General features: G+C 39.6%; 1 pseudogene; it reads right to left on the bottom strand.

Annotated features, from left to right (window-relative positions):
* Window positions 1-982: 982 nt before the first annotated feature.
* Window positions 983-6,347, bottom strand: LOC147940292 (uncharacterized; annotated as a pseudogene).
* Between the last annotated feature and the right edge of the window lie 7,314 nt (window positions 6,348-13,661).

The raw sequence follows: 13,661 nt of genomic DNA, 5'->3' as shown, positions 1-13,661 counted from the left end.
AGAAATTATTAAGATACAAGAACTCTAAATGCACACTTAAACATACGATGCGTCTTTTGATAATCTGATCAACTTAAACATATGATTGCATAATAATATATTCCAATCATGAATGACCCAGATTCTTTCCACCTTAGTGGGTTATACAAATAAGACAAAAACCCAGAAAACTATAAACATGATTCTAGGAGAATCTTCATGCACACACAATACTATTCAAACTGAATTAAACAGTTATTTCATGCATGCATGAAACAATTTAGAAGAAATATGGCAGTTACTATACGTGCCTTGTACGTACGGTTACGTTGATTAATTCACACCAAAATTTCAGAATTGATTACGAACACTAAAAAGAAATATGTACATTGATAGCATTAGAGAAATGCTATAATATGTAATTCATAGTTTTTTTCACAAAACGCTATATTAGGCCATTGTTATTGTAGGTACCACATATACGATAGCGCAGAATTCATATTCTATGGTATAGTCTTATACTATAGCAGTAGAGAAATGCTATGTTATCTCATTTTTCTAATTTTTTTATATAATATTATAAGTCATTATACATGCTATGTTAAGTGATTCTACCATCATGTTAGTTAAACGATTTAATTTCATTTTCGTTAGCAATCTGTTTATGCTATAATATATTATGTTATAGCGGCTTTTTTTTAATTATGTGATCACTCATTATGACTGCTATGATAGATGAATGATTCTAATATAGCAGGATTTTAGATGTGATTATAAGTGTTTTCAGGAAATTGGTTTCTTGTTATCTTGAAATTGACCCGAAACCTGTATTATTAAATCCCCTAATTTGATAATTCACAATCCAACATAATTCATAATACACAAGACAAGTCTAAAGACAACTTTTAAATCCATAAGAAAGAAGACAAGTATGAAGATAAAAAGCAAACCCATAAGAAATAATGTAAGTCTGAAGGAGGAGACAATAGACCTCATGGTTAATTTAAGACATGATCACTTTGTCGTCTGGCCATGCAATGACAGTGCCAAGGGCATCTTCCATCATCTCGATTACTTCTGATGGCCTCCAAACTACTGCATCGCTTACATTGACAATATCTACCCACACTTTAACTGCATTAGAACCCAAACGAACAAAGTGAACCTTTTGGTCTGGATTGTTTGTTGCCCATCGTCCTTCAGCAACAACCAGCTTCTGTCCGGTAATATACATCAGTCTGCACTTCTTATATTCCTTTGAGACAACTTCATTGATATGCTGCAATGTTTACAATATAAACCAACCAACAATCATATGACTTGACAGAAACAACTTCATAACATATTCAAAACATTTACCTGAGATTCCTGGAGAAGAGACTGTGAATGCGGTAGATTTTTTTAAATTGGAGAACTTGGACCTGTTGCATCCTCAATAGGTGATTTAGAACATGTTGCTGCAGATTTTGCCCCTGCTGCTGATGTAGAACCTGATGGTATATTAGTTGATGCAGAATTCTGTATAGGAGAACTTTGACCATTCTGACAAACAACTTTATGGGCAGGCCATGCTACATAAGTCATCAAATAGTCCTCCAGGTATTTATTGTCCATTGTAGGCCTACATATAAACGTGTCAGGTTGACATACTGATTCCACAAATACTTTAACAGCTTTTGGCCCAATAGGAAGACCATTAACTAATGCAAATGGTTCTTCTGTGTGTAAACGACCCTCAGTAACAATCACTTCATCCGTAGACAAATCCAGTAGTTGACATTTGTTCAGAGTAATTCCATTTAGGCCTTGTTATACACATTCACAAAAACACAATTCCAATAAGAATATTTATCATGATATTGACAAATTTATAGTAAAGGACAATAAATTTTACCCTAGGCGCAATGTCTTCTATTTGGACCTCTTTATCCAGGAGAACACATTTAGTTGCAGGCCATGCAATCATCTGTCCAACAGCTTCCCCAATAGTGAACATTTTAGTTGCAGGTCTCCAGAGGAATTCATCTGGTTTCGTAGCAGATTCAATCAACACTTTCAAATCCATAGGGCCTAGATGAGAGCCATTCACTATATCATCAAGATCAGAAGAAAGAATACGTCCCTCAGCAATGTTCTCATCATTATCAGACCAATCAACAAACACATACCTAGGATGTGATTTTTTTTTTTACACTCTACAAATTATGAAATAGAAAATAAATATAAGTTACAAATTTAAATAAGAAGAAGGAATAACTGATCATATTTAATAAAAATAAGGAATCACTTACTCTTGGAGCTGTGTTTTCACCAATTTCAGGCTCTAGTCCCTGTAATTTAAGAAAGCAAATTCAAATTCCATTTAATAACTCAGCTAGTTAATGAATACTTTGAGAATTGTCAAAGTAACTAACCTGCTTCTTTAAATCCATAATTTCATTTTGCAACTGATTGACCTGCTTTACTAGCTGAACTTGCTTCTCTTGCATCTCAGCCATACATTTGTTCTTAATTTGGAAACAAGCTAATTTGGTCTTACTCATGCCTCTACCCATTGCCCTCAGCATACCAGGATTTTCAGGTCCCAAAAGCTGGGAGAGATGATCTACATCTGGATTTGCTGTACTTGTTGGACCATCAGTTCCAACATGCTCAGCTGCCTTTTTCTGGGTTAGACGAAATACAGTGTCAGACAATGCAGGGAAACAAAATCATTCAGTCACATATTTGGAACTTACAATCTTTTCTGCGCCATTCGTATTAACTGGTGTACCATCCTTTTTGGTACGCGACTTGACCCAGACCTTTAGCCTTGTCATTTCAAATGGATCCTCGCTTTCAACTTTCTGTTAAAAAAGCAACACATCAATTAACAAGGTAGATATTACGAGATCAAACAACATAGATGGTAGTTTGCTTAATATTTCTTCCGTAAGTCTGACCATTCCTTTACGACCAGTAGTGTGAGGGATCTGTTTCTTCCTCGTTTCTTTAGCCGTGTCACTCACAAACAACCAGTTAAACATGTTAATAACCATCACTCAAATATTAAACTTACATAATCAGAAGTCAATACCTTAAAGGCTTGGCTAGTTTTTGTTTTCACAAATTTACGCCAGTCGAGAGGAGAAATGTTCATTGGTCTCAGATTCATCCTCTGTTGGTTATTCTTGGCCGAATTAAGTTATCCGACAATGTGTGACTTGTACGCCCTCCATAGATTTCCCATCTGCTTCAGGACAACAATCCTTTGAAACTCTTCATCAAGCTCAAATCTTGCATGCATTCAGTTACCACTAACCGTGTAATTATAAAAATTAACATGTTCTAAATTATCGTTACTTGTACATATTTCCATAGAACTGTTTTCATACCTTCACTAACATTCTTCCAATTATCAATTTTGATAGGAACGTGTTCCCGTGCCAATGCACCTACGTACGATGCCAGAATAATTGACCCTGGACCATAAGGCTCTCCCATGAGAGTGTAGTCAAATCTTACTCGAACCGTTAGATCCTTGGTGATGTTTTTCATCTTTGTGGGTCCCCTCTGTCTTTTACTCTTGGCAGGACGATCATTTTCATCATTCAATTCAATCTCACCTTCATGCTTTTCCTCATTGGAACCATCAGTTAACTGCTGAGCTGCTTCAGTCAGGGGCTCCTCATGGGTGCTGGGTTGCTGGTCTGCTACAGTCGGGGGCTCCTCATGGGTGCTGGGTAGCTAGTCTGCTACAGTCGGGGGATCAACAGTACCAATATATACTGGCTCATCATCTGTTACCTTTTTTTTTTTGGTGCAACCTTTTTTTTTAGTCGACCCATCTTAATTCACCTGCATGGCAGAAGAAACGAGTTAGAACCTGTCAATGCTAAACATGTAATCAGTAAATACACATCAGAAAAAGCATACAATGAGTTAATAGACATAAACAAAAAGCATAAGCAAGAGGAAACACAAATGAAACATGTAATCACTACATTTGAGACATATATGCCTTCACAATCAGTTCTATCATATTCAGCTTCATCCATGTCAACATCTACTGGCAACGGACCAATATCTGTAGGTCCATCCTGAACATCTTCTTTACTATATGTCCGTGAAGAACTTCTCATAACAACATGCCAATTACTCGAATCATCTTCTCGTGAATAAAAGATTTGCTTTGCTTGAGAAGCTAGTATATATGGATCCCTCAAAAAGCTTACTTGACTTTTATTCAAGTTAATAAGTGTGAACCCATCTTCAATCTTAACTCTGTTACCTCTTACTTCCCATTGACACCGGAATATAGGAACATAGAATACATTATAATCCATCAATATTATGTCAATTACTCTCCCATAGTAGGATTACCAGATCAACTACTTGGGAAGTATCTTTAGCGCTAGACCTACACATAGCCGTTGCCTCATAATAAACCCCACTATTCTGATTTTTCCTTTGAAGTGAGCTTGTGTGAAAACGTTGCCCATTCACTATATAACCATTGTAAGACCTTGCAGTACACCTTGGACAATATGCCTGCCATTTAATTATATCTTCATGATTATTTGAAGCCATAGGTATCTACCAAAGTAAGAAACAATAAGAGTCAGTCACTTATAGACAGCTAAACCACACTCATCAATACTTAAGATTTACGAAATTACTTGTCTGTTCTTTTAACCAAGATGAAAAATAGTTAGCATGCATAGTCTATAACATTGATGCATCACATATACACCTTGAATTTATTTCTTGTAGATGTTGCAGGTGCATGCTTGCAAAATGATATATATACAATGCAAATGACAAGGACATATATATCAAATAAACAGAACTTACTCTACATAAGGATCCAAGGCAGCCATATTTTGAATGACAGCAAGATGGGCTATGTTCTTCTCCATTTCAGTGAGATTAAATGTAGTTCTTGCGGATATTGGACGACCTTCTAGGATTGAGCTGTTCTCATAATCTGTATTTCTATCGAGTTTTTCTTCTACCCTTGTTGTCTTTTTCAGAAAATCACTACAGAACTGCATGCATTCTTCTGCCATATATGACTCAGCAATACAACCCTCTGGTCTTGCAGGGTTTCGAACAAAGTCTTTCAGAACTTTCATATATCTAAAAATTGAAAGATATACGAATTAGCAACAAACTAGAAAATCACTACAAATAAATATCTAAAAATCATAGTAGACAGAAGTTATACCTTTCAAATGGATACATCCATCTAAAATGGACTGGTCCTGCTAGTTGAGCTTCCCTTCCTAGATGTACTGTCAAGTGTACCATGATATCAAAGAAGCTGGGAGGGATAAACCTTTCAAACATACAAAGAGTTTCCACAATTTTAGCTTCCATCACTGAAATAACCTCTATATAAATAACTCTCTGACACAAATGGTTGAAGAATGCGCATAAGCGCAAAATTGCTGTCCTAAGACCTTATGGTAACAAACCTCTAAGTGCAACCAGAAGTAATTGTTGCATCAACACGTGATAATCGTGGGATTTGAGCCCTATTACCTTACAGTCCTCTAATGACACGCCCCTTGATATATTGGAACATTACCCTTCTGGAGCTTTAAAGTCAAATAGACGCTTGCCAAAAAAATTCTTCTCTGTCTTGGACAAAGACCAAGGTGCTGCGGGAAGGTAGGTTCTGTTTCCTCGGATGTTAGGATGTAAATCCTTCCTTATACCCATATCTTCAAGATCTTTACGTGCATTGAGACCATCCTTAGATTTTCCACAATGCAACAATGTAGAGACAATGCTTGCAGCCACATTTTTCTCTACATGCATTACATCCAAATTATGCCTGATCGGAAGATCCTACACAACACAATTACAGTTCATAAAAAATCCTAACTCACACATTGCTTAATTAATAAAAAAATTAATAAACATACCTCCCAATAAGCCAGTTTGAAAAAAATTGATCTTTTTTTCCATCTTGACAACTCCTCCTGGTCTACTTCTACTTCCTCATCTTCCTCAGATTCAATGGATACATCCTCATTATAATAAACTAATTCGATACAGTCATACCTTTTTCTCTTCCTCCCAGATTCTTTCACATTTCCAAACTCGTTTTTGAAGTTTTTCAGGTTATGAGATATCTCACGACCTGTTAAAATTCTTGCCTTCCTCCCACGTTCCGCTTTTCCATAAAACCAAGTTTTCTTCTCCCTATAACTATGTGTTGGTGCCAAACCCTTTCTTTGACACATATACACATGTTTTCTGCTGAACTTCAACCACTTACTATCTGTTTTTTTACCACAAATGGGACAGCCCATTTTCCCTTTTACTTTACAAACAGCGAGGTTTCCATAAGCAGGAAAATCACTAATAGTCCAGAGAAGCATTGCCCTTAGATTAAAAGTACTTTTACTGGATGCGTCATATCTTAACTCTCCCTTCTTCCATAGATGGTTTAAATCGTCAATAAGAGGCTCCAAGTAGACATCAATACTGCTGCCAGGTTGTTGTGGACCAGAAATCAGAAAGGTTAGCATTATGTTCTCCTTCTTCATACATAGGTGAGGAGGCAAATTATATTTTACTAACATAATAGGACAACAACAATACTTACTATTCTGCATGTTGAACGGATTAAATCCATCAGTGGATAGTCCAAGCCGTAAGTTCCTCTCTTCGGCTGCAAATTCAAGATACTTGTCATTCATCTTATCCCATGTAACATAATCCACAGGATGCCGGAGTTTGCCATCACTGCTCTTGTTACTAAAATGCCCCCTTAAATCCTTGGTCATTTCCTCAGTCCTGAACATTCTCTTCAGCTGTGGGGTTATCGGAAATTACCGTAATACTTTCAATGGGACACCTTTCTTTACTTCACTAGTGTGCGTATTTATCTTCGACCGCGAAGCATTGCATTTGGGACAATTGTCTAGCTTTTTGTACTTATTTCTAAATAGGCTGCAGTCATTAACACATACATGAATCTTTTTATTCCCCATATCAAAGCTCTTCAGAAACTTTTTAACATCATAAAATGATGTGTGAAGCACATTATCCTCGGGCAACATGTTTGGCAATGTCTCAAGAAGCTCATTGAAGCTCTTGTCGGACCAGCCATTATGTGTCTTAAGCCTGAACAAAGATACAATAGCCGATAGCTTGCTGTGGTTTGAACAACTTTGATATAATGGCGTTCTAGCATCTACAACCTTTGCAAGGAACTCATCTTCTCTCTTGTCCTCACCCTCTGTAATCTCAACTAAGTCACTGATAAGCAAGTTTTCACCCAGGGTATCAATTCCCTATGCAGTTGTAGTACAAAGGGTTATCAATCCAAATGGTTGTCTATTGCTAGAAGGAAGGATATGATCAGAACAATACAAGTCAAGCCAAGCAGATAGGGTTTTTATTCTAACAGTCCTAGAATAAATAAAAGAAAAGAATGTAAACAAAGAAACCACACGACCTAAGCACTCGAAGCAAGCAATCGAGTACATGATCGAGTGGGGTGATCGAGTAAGCAAATGAGATATGAACAACTCGAGGTAGTACTCGATGCAGGTTATCTTGTAACTGATCGGGTAAGTAGTCGAGTAAGTAAAGAAAATGTAAACAAATAAAATACGAAAGCTCCTAAGGATGGGGTAATCGAATCCTAAGTATTCTAGACCAGTACGGATGCCTTACATGCCTCAAGCAATTATTTCCTAGACAATGAATCTCTAAAACCTTGTCACCACACTCTCGCACTAGCAACAATCAACCTTGATCACTTACCACACTCTCGCACTAGCAATATGAACAAGCAAGCATTAAGAACGATTCATTATTGTCATTAAACTCAAACTCATCTAATTTCTTACTCAGAGTCAAGTAAACCTCTAGCATTGGCTAATTCACGCATCTCATCTACACCTTTCGGTCGCTAAAACCCCCTAGATCTAATCTCAACCTCTCGGTCTGTTGACAACATTAAGAAAACCAACCTAGAAGGAAATCTATCAATCATTTACAATCAAACTAAAGCATCCTAACCGATCAAGAACTCAAAATCATCTATCCCATCCCTAGAAACATTACTACACTACTCGGACATGACAACAAGGAACATAATAACGAAAATGAATGAAAATTGCATTGTATTAAAAGATAGAGTAGAGTAGAAAGAGTACAAGATAGAAATCTAAGAAAACTATAAAAACTATGAAATAAAAATGCAAAAACGAAAAGGAAAGTCGCTCAGTTCTCTCACAAAAGCTCTCGCTCTCTGGTTTGAGAGTCTGCGGCGTGCTCTTTTGCGAGCTAGGAGAGGAGGGGTTTATATATGGAAACCCCTTTGACCTAGCTTCCCAGACTTGCCAGATGGTCTACTCAATGGGGTACACGAGGGTGGAGTCGGGTTACTCCTCGGGTTGCTATTCTGGTTCTTGGATCTTCCTCGATCATGTTAGGGTTCGGACTTGTTCTTGCAGCTCGATGGCTCCTTCGGGTATATGCTCGGATTGTCCTTGTTTTTTCCCATTTTTGGCTCTTTAGCACATGTTTTCATCCAAAATATGCAAATGCAGAAATGCAACACCCTAAATGGTCTAAAAGTGAATTCCTACAGTTAATGACCTAGAAATGCTAGGTTAGAGGTATGAACAATGCAAAATATGGACAAAAAAGGATGCTAAAAACATATAAATTAGAGAGTTATCAGACCCCCAAACTTAAATCTTGCTAGTCCTCTAGCAAGGAAGTTAGAGGGTGCGGTTTGAAAGTGGGGACTCATAACCTTAAGATGCTAAGCGAAGGAATCAAGCTATAGTCCTTAAAGATAGTTTAATGGTGCTAAGATCAATCAACATACTTACAAATATTTTTCTATGCTTATTACCATGCATCGATCTAGTTCAACCTCCAACTAAAGATAGAGAACATCTCTTTCACATTCAATTAAGTGTTTGACGAATTCTTGCAAATGGAAGGTGAATCAAGCTCAATCGGTTTCAAGGGTAAGGCTTTTTAGTAAGGTGGTTTCAAACAAATTCTTTGGGTTGTTTTCTCTCAAAAGAAGGAATGCTAGACAGTTGTGAAAATTATCTAAGACTGAGAACAATTTGGGCATACAAAGCTTAACTCTTGATGATCTACCCTTTTCTCATTCACTCTTTTTTTTTTTTATTAAACCCCCTAGAATTAAACTACCCACATCCTTGATTTTAACTCTTTTTTTTTTATATTCCCTAAGGTTTAGACTTTTAGACTTTTAAACTTCTAGCTCTCTCTCTCCTTCTTTTTTTTTTTTTTTTTTTAGAGACTTAGAGCTAATTGATTCTAACCTTATGACTTTTTTTTTATTTATTCCACAACCCAACCCCAAATAAACATTCTAACCACCTATCTTTCTAAACCGAATCTATTATCTAGTTCAAATTCTAACTTAGCTAAATCAAGAGACAGTTCTTTGTCGTTCTCAATACTCTCAAGGTTTCACAACCTATAGCACAATGAAAGATGCCTCACTCAACAATTCACAACAAGGTTTGAAAGGAAGGTTTGGGTTCATGGGTAGGACAAATGAATCGGGTTAAACGAAAAGATTGGTAAAAATGGAGTGCTAACCCGAGTTTAGAGTTACCATGAGCAAGTATTCAAGTTCCATAAGCAAGACAATTAAAGTTCAAATTAAATCCAATAATATAGAGATGTTCTAATGTTAAACAAGTGGAGGAAGCATTCAAAAGACACAAGGTTCTAAGCAAAGGTTTTTCATTTTTATTCCAAAGATTGATCTAGCAACAATGAACTGTGACTAAGGGCTATAGCTTCAATCCTAAGCTTTGATTTTAAACAAGGTAGTTTTAATAATTGTCCCCTACGATGCAAATGCAACAATCCTATATGAAACAAACTAGACTCAATCCTAATATGTAAATGCAACTACCTGAACACTCTTTTTTTATTTTTTATTTTTATTATTATTATTAATAGTATATATATATTTTTTTAAATGCACATAGATGCAGACTCAAATGAATAAAAACTAGCATGCAATAATTAGAGATGATAAAAATAAGAAAATAAAACACAATGTCAAATACATTCTAGGGTCGTCTGTGGCTTCAGCAGGTGCTGGTGTTTGCTCGTTAGAGAGCTCGGTGAGACGCACAGACGACTTACTCGGACCAGCATCCGAGGTGTTGATCGAGGAAGGGATCACATAGTTCATCGGGTAGGGCATCGAGTAGTATGATGGAAGTGGTGGAAGAGGTCCATGAATGATCTCCCGTGTATCCACTCGCCGGGTGTATCGTGTACGGCATCGTGAATGGCATCTGGTAAGGTGGAGGGAAAATACCTGAGTAATCACCCGATTGGGTGCTTGATGGGTGCATCAGATAGTTCATCGTGTATCCCATCGGGTTGGGTATCGGGTAGGCGTCTGAATGGCTTCTCCGCGATACTTCAGGTCGGGTGACGTTCTTCTCAGCTTGGGGCTCGTATGATGATGCTCTGTAAGGTTCTGGAGGTGGCAGTCCTCGAGTTCCTCCTAACGGTCCGCTTCTCCCCATCCAAGTTGGTGCGTGTGCTGAGGTAGGAGCTGAGGCACAGCTTGCCTTGTCTTGCAGCTCCTTGATTTGACCTCCCATAGTCTTCACCGAGCCGGTGAGATCTTTCACCTTTCTCACCAAAAACTTGTTCATCCTCTTCAGCCATCCGATCCTCTTGTGAGCTTCCCTCACTCCAACCGGTTGCTTTTGAGAGCACACATACTCTTCAAAATCGAAATCCTCCGAGCTATCTCCCTGTCTCTGCCCAGTCTCCTCTCTCTTCTCAGCTTCGGATTCCTCCTCAGGATTGTACAGCTCCTCTAAAGGTGGTGCAAAGTCGATGTTATCTCCCAACCAAACCTTGGTGCACATTACATTAGGTAGGATCATTTGTGCGGCTCCGGCGGTTGGATGGACAAACTTGAACAGCATCATGTTGTTAGGCCTCTCATAGGCTAAAAATCTCGCCAGCACGAGGTAGTCGACGTCCAGCCATCTAGGATCGTGCACTATTCCTTTCAAGGGGACATCGCATGCCACCAAGATCGGTGTAATCAGTCCTCCAATGGAGATCTCTCCGCCTCCTTCTCTTCTTTTGACAGCCCATGATTTGAGGTAGATGAATTGGTCAAGTAACACAAACACCATACTAGTATCCGCAACATCTCCTACTATTGGTGAGCCATCCCTATTGCTATCCAAAACTCCGCACAGTGTAATGTCTAACAGCTGGAGCTCATGATCGTTCACATTCCCAGTCTCTTTTCTAGCAAAAAGAGTGCATGCAAGAGACTTGTGAAAATACCTCAAGACAGGGCTCCTTATTTGAGCGGATTTGGAGCTTGTCGACTTGTAGGGGAGCTTGTCTCCTATTGTCAGCCATAGGGATCTCATTTCCTCCTTGCTAACCTCCATTCTTTCTCCACTACCAGCTTTGAAGCCATATAACTTCTCTATCTCCTTGAAAGTGAGCCGGTACTCTTTGTTCCTCATAGAGAAGGTGATGAACCCGATCCCCCCATCGGGTAGTAGGGTCGGGTGGTCCTCAAAATAGTGCAGATGTAGTGTGGAGAGGAAGTGTATCGTCTCTTCCTCATAAGACTCGAGGTTAGCTCGCATCATCTTGCCCAGTTGGCACACATCAAACAGGTACTCGACATCTCTAGCGATGCCCAATTGCTTCATCGTTTCTCGGTGAGGGTAGCGGGTACCAACAAAGCTCATCTTCTTAAAGACCTTGAATAGTCTTGCCGAAGTGTCCACCTCTTTTTGTTTCAGCCTCCGCGAGGCTTGGCGTGTCCTCTCTCTCTGCTCCTCTTCTCTCTCTCGGTCCTCCTCCTCTGCTTGTTGATCTTCTTCCTCAACTGCTCTCTCAGTTACCCTCTCAGCCTTCTCTGAAGCTGGTCTCTTCCCTCTTGCAATCGAGAGGTTTGGATCTCCCCTTGCTCTTCTCCTCCAGCATCAGAATCGACCTCCATGGGGTTGGTAAGGGTTCTTTCGGACGTAGACAGGTCCCTATGTCGAGGAGAATGGCGAACAGCACTCGCCATTGGACTCGGTGAGCGAACTCGGGGGCCTACTCGATCGGTTACTCGAGCATCAGGTCGGGTGGTGGATCGGGTTGAGCACCAGGTTGGGAAGGCAAAACGTCCAGCCAGCGGTTGGGAATGTGGAACATTTCCTCTCCCTTGAGACTCTCGAGATTTGACGGCATCACCTCCGATTGTAGCAGCGGTGGAGGTTGATCTCCTTCCCTTCCTTTGATAGGTTTTCGCAATTGGCTCCATGTTTGAATTCCTTGAGAAGAAAAGGGCTAAGTCTCGAGGTTAATAGGGTTAGTCCCAAAGAAATCGAATAAAACTCGAGTTGTAGAGAGAATAGAAAGTTTGGAAGCTAAAGAAACTCTAGGGTTTAGAGACAACTTATCGGTGATAATGAGGGAGAAGGGTTCGACTCCCTTAAATAGAGTAGGGTTTGGTTGGTGGGCTTCACTGAGAGTGGGCTTCCTTGTGGAATTCAGACTCCACTCGCCACCCGAGCAGGGACACGATCGGGCGCGTCGAGTACGGTGTCGGGTTGACCCTCGGGTTTCCCAATTTTCCTCTTTTCAATTTTCAATTTTTTTTTTTAATGAAAATTCAAAAATAGAAAATAAGATAAAACAAATAAATCAAAATTAAAACAACCTCCGGAATTGAGGGTTGTAGGTAGAGTTTCCTGCCATTCCTAATCCGCCCCACCAACCCCGGACGGCTTAGTTTGTCCCAGCTTGAAAACAAAAGATCCCAAGTGAGCTTGTTTAAAGTCACTAAGCTTGACTCTCCATGCTCCTTAAGCATGGGGTCTATGTGGAAGAGGTTCTGGAATCCTCTCCACAATAGCAGGCTGGTTCAATAGATTTTCTAGGTTTTGTCCAGGTTCTAAGGCAAATGTGGTGTTGACCTCTTCAAGATGTTGCACCTTCCTTTGTTTGGTCTTTGTAGTAAAAGCTTGACTATCAATGGTTGGTCACCATGCTCCATTCTGATCTTATCTTGTTTCACCTCGATCACAACACCAACTGTTGCCAAGAATGGTCTTCCTAGAATCAGTGGATCGTCTGGTTCCTTGTCCATATCAAGGATCATGAAGTCGGTAGGGACTTCCACTCTTCCAATTCTGAGAGGCAGATTTTCCAGGATCCCTATCGGATGCCTCACTGTTGTATCTGCCAGAACCAAATACAAATTGCTTGGTTTAAAATCAGAGAATCCCACCTTGTTGGAAAATGACAGCGGCATAATGCTAACTGAAGCTCCAAGGTCGCACAAACAATTCTTGAAGATCCGAAGTCCTATCGAGCATGGCAATGTGAAAGAGCTAGGGTCTTCCAGTTTTTCCTCTATTCGCAGCTCAGGATCCAAGCACACTCCACCTTGAGAATCTCAAACCCAATCTCCTTGACAGCTTCCTTAACCTCATCCTCCAATCGAGCTGCCTCCTTGGCAATTTCCTCCTGACGCTCGTGTGGGGGCAAAAGTTTAGGTGGTGGAGCTTTACGCTTAGCCATTCGCTCTGCTAGCGCCTCCAGCTGGATGTCAAGTGCAGCATTGAATCTCTCCTCTAACTCCCCTTCTGCTGTTGCAGGTGGTTAAGGCTGATCTCGCTTCTCAACATCTACTC

This window comes from Camelina sativa, chromosome 8 (genome assembly GCF_030686135.1).
Source record: "Camelina sativa cultivar CO46 ecotype springtype chromosome 8, ASM3068613v1".
Lineage (NCBI taxonomy): Eukaryota > Viridiplantae > Streptophyta > Magnoliopsida > Brassicales > Brassicaceae > Camelina > Camelina sativa.
The sequence above is the reverse complement of the archived record's forward strand: the minus strand, read 5'-3'. Positions and strand labels throughout refer to the sequence as shown.